Raw genomic sequence first — 9,730 nt, forward strand, 5'->3', positions numbered from 1 at the left:
TTCTTTTAATGTTTTTCCTATCCAATTCATCCTTGAGGAAACTTTTCAATTATAAAGTGAAGAGGTATATGGTTTATTTTCAGAATTTTAAGCTGAAGATCGTCCTTGCCGTTGAAAATACATCAGTTTTCATACACAGCATCGAACACCCGGGTTCTGCAATCATTAGTTTCTGGCATCTGTTCCAAAGCCGAATTTTTTTTCTTCTTCTTCCAATTCACTTCATCTGCCTTATCACTTTTCTGCTGACGGGTAGCTTGGCTCTACAACAGAGTTTTTCGCCGATTTTGCAGACACAACTTCAGCTATTTTTCGGTAAAAATCAAACTGATTTTATTCTCCTCACTTCCGCGAAAATGTTTAAAAAGGAATAAAAATGTTTAAGCAAAATGTTCTAACAAAATGTTTAAAAAAAGCAGAATTCTTGTCGTAAAATTTTCGGAAAGGAAAAGGGAAAATCGAGCTGCTTATAAAACACCGTTTTTTCGAAACTCTCATAATCTTTGGATAGACTGGAAGATTGCAAGTAACTTTTCGTAAGTATGTGGAAAGTTCAGATCAGAAAAATTATAGTTTCCACTCTAATGCTAGAGCATATGAAGCATTTTTTTTCAAGGCGCTGGAAAGTGGCAACGCTTTATACCCTAACATAAATAGCGCCCCTCTGTGGTAATAAACCTTACTTCTAGATAGATGAAGACGATGAATTTATCGTTTTTTTTTTAATTATTATTAATTGACTTTGTGAAAATATTTTTAATCGTTTGAGTTTTTTTTTTTTTACTTTTATTTTTATTGTATTCAAATTTGATAAAATGCTTCGCTTTTCCCGTTAAGGGTGTTAATGAAAGCGAAGTTTTTTTTACCATCTGAACTAAATAACGATTTGATTTAAATATTTGAACTTATCACTATTTTTCTTGTTTTTAAATTTATTTATGTATTTAATAGAATTCATATCTATATGTTTGGCATGTACTATTAATCTCCTTTTAAATTAATCGAAGAATAAACAAGGATAAGCATTACGGATATTTACTACATACATGACTTTCGTTAAATTTATAGTTATAGAATTTTATTTACTTATAGTAAAATTTATCATAAAATGGAACAAATATAAAAAATTTATGAATTGAAGTAACTAAAGACATGACAAAACACTAAGTTGTAGAATTCTTTAAATCTGCTACCTAAACTAAGTTTTTTCTATTTCAGTTTATTAAGGAGCCCTACTGTAACCAGGACAAAAAAAAAACTTTGGTAAACAGTTTATTTGACGTCAAAGTGAAGCGTTTTTAAATGATAATCCATATACAGCACAACAATAAAAAAAAATAAGGAAGCAAAATATCCAGACATTTAATCTCATAATTGAATTTTCAAAATAAAGGGTTTAAGAAGTCTATCTATATATATATTTCTCTTACACGGCGACAAAAAAAAAGTATCATTGCAACTCCCCGAAAGGCAACGCTAGAAAATCGATCAATGATTGCCGCTAAAAATGTCACATGGCAAATCTAGCTGACGTGGCTCAACATATAGCGCTTTCAGAAACGGAAACTGAAATAACAATTCAGCTGCGGCAATCTCATACTAAATCTCTATTTTAGTATTTTGTCGAAAGCGCTTTTTTTCACGAATTTATATATTACGAATTTATTTGATGACTTTTGATTTATATCACGAATTTATTTGTTCTATTATTGTTATTAGTTATTCATTGAAAAATGAGTCTCAGTCGTGCTGTTACGCTTTAAGATTTTATACTATAGCACATTTCTAATAGGTTTAACGAATTACATGTCATTTATTTGAATTCAAATTTATTTTAATGACTTAGTATTTACTAAAAAGATGTAATTTTTTTTAAAAAGAAGTTGTTATATGGATTTGAATGATTGTTTTGAATTCATAGAATTTTGTGCATTTGCAATGTACCTAAGTAAGTAGAGAGCGAAGCGAAATTGGTTTGAGAAGCAAACCATATAAGATTGCGTAGCAATTTTCGGGGGTTGGCGAGCATCAGCGAGCAGGGAGCGCAGCCCACTAGTTTAGATTATTAGTGTATGCTAAATTAAAATAACAATTAATGAATTCAAAACTACGTTATCTTCTATTAAAATTCAATCCCACAAGAACATACTCATTTTCTTCGAATTTTAAATTTTAGCTTTTATAATAAAAAGTAGTCATACTTTAGAGCAGTGGTTCCTAAACTTTTTTGTCTCGTAGACACCTTGCCATTTTCCTGAATTTTTTGTAAATTCATCAGCTTCAAATGTCTTTATATTATAAGGTAATATACTGTAAGTAAATAGGTACTATCAGTGTATGTTGATTATTCCACTCGTGAAATGTTTAAATTAAAAGTCCCGACCTGCTTATACGAGATCCACTATCGTTGAACCCTATTTTCATTTCATGGACCCCCAATTTTTTTCCCCACTTGACATGGACCCCTTGCAGGTTGTCGTCGACCCCTGGGTGTCGATATAGACCACTTTGGGAACCACTGCTTTAGAGTGTAGATTCAATTTTTTAGAAAGGAGAGTGGTCAAAAGTTTCACCGTTTCAATGGTATTTTTGATTTTTGCAGTCGAATATTTTTGAACTAAATGTGTGAAACAAAACTTTATTCACGCCATCGTTTTTGACTTAACTAAGAAAACTCTAAACAAAAAACAGTTTTTTTAATAAATGTTCAATAATATTAAATTTATTGAATTATTAATTTGAAGTGATCAAACATATATAATTTAAAATTTGAGAATTTTTAGGAAATCTTGAATTGTTCAGTTTAAGAAAACGAAATTTTATTCAATCGATATAGAACAATTAAACTATTGATTTGATCGTTGATATCACACTAGAGATATACGACTGGCCTGACGAAAATGGTTCGGGACTCGTTTTTATTAGGGGTGATCTGAAAATAATACTAGCGAATGGTTCTATACCTACCTCAATTTGCACTCCCTTTATTTAAATCTGAAAAGCAGATGATATTTGTAAAGAACTTGCCTTCTCCGCACGCAAAGCAACAGATTAACTGTACATGGCATTTTGAAAATAGAATATTTAAGTAATCCTAAAATGTAAAATAACAAGTATATATAAAGAAAGCTAATAAAATATGTCTCTACAAGCCTCTTTTGGTGACCAGTTTGTCCTCCCTCACGAACTCGTGATGCAACTTTGCAACTTCGTGTTGAAACTTTGCAACTTCATATTGATCCTTGTGCCCTTCGGCAGTATTATTCTGAATCCTTGATTGGAGTGGTTCAATGATGAGCAAAATTGTCTCTTTCCCGGTTTGTCTTCTGTAGTCATTGCCATCATCACCTCATTGTCATTTGTAGCACATTTTATACGGAGTATCTGTAGAAAATGGCATTAGTCACATTTAAGATATTTATTATTTACTTATACTGTATGCACTTGTGTTAACTATAAAACAAAAACTATAGAAATGAGCAGGTTAAAATATAAACATACTATAGTTAATACTATTTATTCTTAAAATGAAAGCAAGCCCTTAAATTCTAATGAATAATAATGCATAAAAACATTTATAACTGTAAATAAAGATAAATCACTAAAAACATTCGAATATATTGTAAGTTCGTTTTGTGATGCCCGTTACGAAACTTTCGGAATCTTAGTGAAAAGCTCGATACAGCTACTCCTTTTTCATCGTTATTTATTTTCTAATGACATTAGCTTTTTAGAACAGTAAATATTGAAAACCCAGCTTCACATAGGTATGAAGTAGCAAAAGAAACGAGAATTTTCCTTTAGACTTCAGGAAACGAACTGAAGCAAATGAATTTAATTGATGAACATGAAACAAATAAACATGACTTGAACATAAGTTTAGTCTTTAAGTAATGGCAACTCTCTGCCGCACACTTTGGGAACCAAATTGGTAAAACTGTGTTTCACTTTGATATGTAGTTTCAATACAAAACACTAAATAGTTGTAGCAAATAAATAAATAAGATTTTTATGGTGTAAAAGTAACTTCTTTATTTATGTTTTAACAGCAACTTCAGACTATTCATCGTTTTTAAAAATAGGTGTTATTATGTTATGAATGAATATGCTTATTACATACTTTAGGAGTCAGTTTTATAATATACCTTAAAAGAACTAATCAATATACCTTCAACATAAATTTCAATATACATTAAAAGAATTAATCAATACACGGGGCTGATGTGGACATACAGTATTGGGGTTAATGCGGTCATGTCAAGATTAACAGCAGCCCGTCTTAATGGCATGCAGGGCCCCAGTGCACAGAAATGTTTTAGGCCCCTATTACATGTCATACTATTTAAAATCGAACTACAAAAATTCCCGCACATAAATCATTTTTAAGATACATATATTTTCAAAAAACCACTTATAATCCTCAATACTTAAAATTTTAATAATTTTTAAAACCATAGAAACTATTTAAAACAATTTAATACATAAAAGGTATAACTAGGCAAAATATAAAATTTTAATAAACTATTTTAAATGAACTTTGCGAACTTTTATCGTTTTTTTTTAAGAATTGGTGAAGCAGTTTTAGAGACATTAACTAACCCAAAACTTTCTTATATAAATTTGTTCTACAGAGATATTTTTCCAGGAGAGCAATGATATGCAAAAATTTAAAAGTGACATATTTATGATAATTTATAGTAAGGTAGATTCACTTTAGCAATTAAAGAACTATATGAACCCCTGATACAATATTTACATATTACATATACTGTAAATTCTTACGATATATATAATGCAAGTGTAAAAACAATTTAGACTATAGAAAAGGTTGTTTAGTTTGACAATCAGGCACTACAATCCGGTCTTATATATTTGTTTTAATTGTTTAAATATCGTGGGGGCCAAATTAATGTAATCAACTTTACCAAAAATGAAATAATGAATCGTGACAATTGCTACCTCTTTAAATATTCAAGAAAAATATCTCGCTAAAATCAGAGAAGATGGAATTTAAGTATTTATTTAGCTTCGACTTTTATTATAAAGATTTTTAAGATTATTTACTCAAGATTGTACTTTTAGACTAAGATTAGTTGAATTTTTATTTTACTTGCTTTTTTATAAGTAACGATAAATTAATTGGTAAGTTGCAAGATGCGTTTACCCCGTGTTGTGGGCTAATATGGGCAAAAAAATATTTTTTTTAAATATTAGATAACAAAAAAAAAAAGTGAATAGAATTTTTATATTATCAATTATATCTTCATGCTGCAGTTTTATGATTATTCATTTAATACATAGTGAGATACCAACATTGAGAAAACTTAATCCATCTAGCTATGCTTGAAGAATTTTTGCTACAAAGTATGCGAATACATCCACTGAAGTTCTCAGTACCGTATTAAAACCGGTCGACGAACTCTAACAAAGTGTATTTCTAACCACGTTAAAATTCAGTAAACAAATATATATGCTCCGGCAAAAGAAAATGGCTTCAGAAATTGACGCTAAGCCTAACGCAAATTTTTAAGAGTGAAAACAACGATGACAATCAATTTATGAAAGCCAGGTAAGTTCAAGAACGAGAAAAACTGTTTACGACTTTTTTTTCCTCAAAAGTGATACATTTTAAGCTTTTATCTCTCTATTTAAAGCGTAGTCGGGGAAAAGAAATTACTTGCTGAAATGGCTGGCAAGGCTGAAAACATCAAGTCTTTCTTGAATATAAAAACGTCAACTCCCCTACGATGCTTGGAATGATGTAGTGGCCGCCTTTTGGAACAGGGATACATAAATCTACCCTTTCTTGTGTGTTTACCAGTATCCGGGAGTTAAATATTCTACCTCGATGTTTAGCGTTAAACTGACGTTGAACCGAAACAACAGTTTTCTTGGAAAACAGCCTTTTTTACGTGTATGGAATTTAAACAAAACTATTGTTACACTCATAACAGCATAAATCAGTAAATGCAACGTATAATTGGGTTTCAAATACAATGTTTCAATAATCGAAATGGATGAAAATGATATATACTTGAAAAATGAGATAGTTTATTGAAAATTGACACCTGGAATTAACGTTTGATAGCTGATAAAGGGTTACAATTGGGTATAATATGAAAAAAACCACAACTACTTCCACTTACTAGGAATAACATTTACCTTTTAGTTTATATTAATAAACTGAGTTTTAAATATGTTTACTAAATTCATAAACTTCGGTAAAACAACAATATAAATTATTTCCATAGGAACTAGACTAATACAATTCCAACCTGGAGAGTAGCGACTTATAAACAAGACACTTCGTTTGATGCTTTTACTTGTTGCTAGAAATCAGGTTCGCAGAAAATGCTGTTTACTAGTTAAATTTAGTAGGAATAACACGATCTGTGACGTAGGGTATAGTATACCCAATTGACACTTTCAAAAGTAAGAATAAATCAGATAACACTAGACAGAATAATTATAAAGGAATAAAAATATTAAGATCGATATAAATATCGATTTATCTAAAGCCTAAAAATTCGTTTTATGTCCTTTAATATTGCAGATTTTTTTTTCAAAGAAAGTGGAAGCTCATGGAAAAAAAATGTATTTAAAAGTAACAATTTCTTGTAAATAGTAACATTTTTAGAATATTTCTTATTTAAAGTAAAATTTAGTTGTCATTTTTTTCTTGTTAACACTTTCGGAAGTCAATGTTCTAAAGCAAACAACTTTACAACATGTATGCAGAAAACAAAATAGCAGAAATAGTGCAAATAACAACATTTTACTGAATTGTCTTACATCATGTTTTTCTCCTTGACTAATTATCAAAGATTCCAGTATTCTGCTAACGCTACCGTAAAAAAAAAATGAAATGGTTTCATAATTTTTTTTATGGTAGCGTTTACCTTTGTCTTCTGATTTAAAAAATTTAAATTGAAATGTACCTCACCACCAATTGCCACAAAAAATATAAAATAAACACATTAAATTGAATTATGACTAATGCATCAGACATTAATTTTTTTTACATGAATTCTAAATTAATTTCATTATAATCGTCAAAATTTTTAGTGAAATATTGAGTCACGTGAATATCACGTGTGAAATATTTTATTTTATTTTATAACCGTCGTTGAACAGACGACCCAATTTTTGGGTTTACGACTACTAATAACAAGCTTAAGCCCGTCCCGCCCCCGTAAGGGGGCATCCGGGGGCACTCCGAAAGTTCGAAGTGAGCGTAACAGTTCAATTACATGAGCAAACATATTCAAAATTTTCAAATTAGAGTTTTAACAAATAGGTGGAATATTAAATATGAAATCCAGAAAACGGTGCTACTTAGAAATAAACTAAGGAAACAAACACTACAAAGAAAATAAACAGTAACAATCAGAAGAGATATTGATGTCGCATCTTCAGTAGGGGTGCAAAGTTAATAAAAGGAAATAATTTCACATGGAAAATAAAGGATGTTTGTAACTCAGAATATAATTATGGCTGGCACAACAGTACTAAAGTTATCAAATTCCAGTAATTATTATTATTATTTTACGACTACTAATGTTCAACTCCGTAGCTTTGTAATTTTGAACCCAATCCAGAAAACAAAGGAACTCCTGGATCAAGTATAGGGAGAAGTTTGTCTTCGTGGAGGACTTTTTGATGGAACTAAACCACATTTGCATTACATGGAGAGGAAGACCATGAGAACCTCCCATGGTTAGCCTGATGACAAGGGGACTTTAACCTAAGATCCGTCTACCACTGTGGATATTTCACATCAGCACTGTGGTCGGTGCAAGCTGGGTGCGGAGTATCAACCAGCCATCGCCGGGATCGAACCCCGGTTCACCTCATTGGAAGGTGAACTCTCTATCCTCTGAGCCATAGCAGCTCAAGCGTGAAATATTTTATTTTACTTTATAACCGTCATTAAACAGCCGACCCAATTTTATGGGTTTACGACTACTAACTAATGTTCAACTCCGTATCCTTGTAATTTTGAACCCAATCCAGAAGACAATGGAACTCCTGAATCGAGTATTTGGGGAAATTTGCCTTCGTGGAGGACTTTTTGATGGAGCTAACCCGCATTTGCGTTACATGGATAGGAAGACCACGAGAACCTCCCACGGTTAGAACCTCTCCACGGGACTCTAACCCGTGATCCGTCTACCACTGAGGATATTTCACGTCAGCACCGTTGCAAACTGGATGCGGAGTATCAACCAGTCATCGCCGTGGTCGAACCCCGGTTCACCTAATTGGAAGGCGAACGTTCTGAGCCATCGCGGCTCATGTGTGAAATATTAAAAATATAAGGATCTGTAAATATCAACAAAAAAAATAATAATGGTAAAATATTGCTATCTAGGGTGCTTTTTTCACCAATCTCCTCGCCCCTTCCGGAAAAAAAAGAAAAAAAATAAATCTTATTTTCAGTATCCGCAATCCTAAATAGTAGAATCAGTAATGCATTTCAATCATGTTTTTCAGCTGTAGAAATCAACACAGAAGTTTTAGACAATACCACCCTGCATTGTGCCGTGGGATTTCAAAAGTCTTAAAAACTCTTGTAAAGTTAGAAGAGTTAGAAACAAAGCACGCCGGTTTCTCAAAATATATCGGAGCCCTCCAGAAATTGAATTTGGCAGGTATACAAAGAAGCAGACAAAATACACGAAAACTCCTGCAAGCTATGAAGGTGATTGACTTCTCTCCGTTTTTTTTATTCCTCAAATATTTCACTTTTATTCGTTTTTCATACATTGTTCCTTCCTGGTAATTTGCTTGGTCTGTTCGTTGGCTCGTTATCTTAGTAAATGCTCCACATACTAGATGTGAGATCCTTTCTCGTCAAATGGAGTAAGGGATTTTTAAGTGGCAGCCATTTTTCACCAAGTAGATTACCGATTTACTGTTTAGAAGTTGGCAGCAGCCTGTGAAAATCAAAATAACTATGAGTTGATAGTCTGGATTATTTGAAATCGAACAGATTATCTTTTGTCTGAAAATTTTCTAATTATAGCTATTAATTATCTCTTAAAAGTGATAATAAATACTGCGAAACACGGGCAAAGTGCCTAGCTTTTTTCCGAAAGTTATTTCTTCTTTTGTGGTTGGAGTGAATGCAGTTAAAGTTTTTTTCTTTTTTACTTTTTAGGGATATTTTGGTTTTCTTTTTTATGGTTCAGAATTTTATACATAAATGAACATTTCATACATAAATGAACATTATTTGATATTTATACCAGTCGAAAATTAAAATTTCACATCAGAAATACGGAAGTGCATTAAAATATAACTAGGAGGCTCCGCCCCCTGCTCGCAAACGCTCGCCAACCCCCGAGAATTCTGCGCTCGCTCGCCAATGAACACAATGTTCTAGCACAAAGACATAATATATTTTCATCAAAGACATAGTATTGTACTTATGTAGAAGAATTCTACCAATGTTCTTATTGGCTTTTAAAAAAGTATATTAGCTATTTAGATTGTACATGGTGAAAAAATCAAAACATTAGCTAAATAAGAAATATATTAGAAAAATAAATTATCAAATATTGCTTCACTAATATTCCGCATTTTAAAGCGTGAAAATTCAATGCATAAATAAACGCGAAATATAAAAAAATTCAATGCATTCAATACAAACACTTAAACGTTTTTTAGACGTTTAGGTAGCTCCCAGTAGAAAAATATCAATTCAACAGCGGCCTTTTAAAGCATTCTC

This window comes from Parasteatoda tepidariorum, chromosome 4, assembly GCF_043381705.1.
Source record: "Parasteatoda tepidariorum isolate YZ-2023 chromosome 4, CAS_Ptep_4.0, whole genome shotgun sequence".
In the NCBI taxonomy this organism is placed as follows: Eukaryota; Metazoa; Arthropoda; class Arachnida; order Araneae; family Theridiidae; genus Parasteatoda; species Parasteatoda tepidariorum.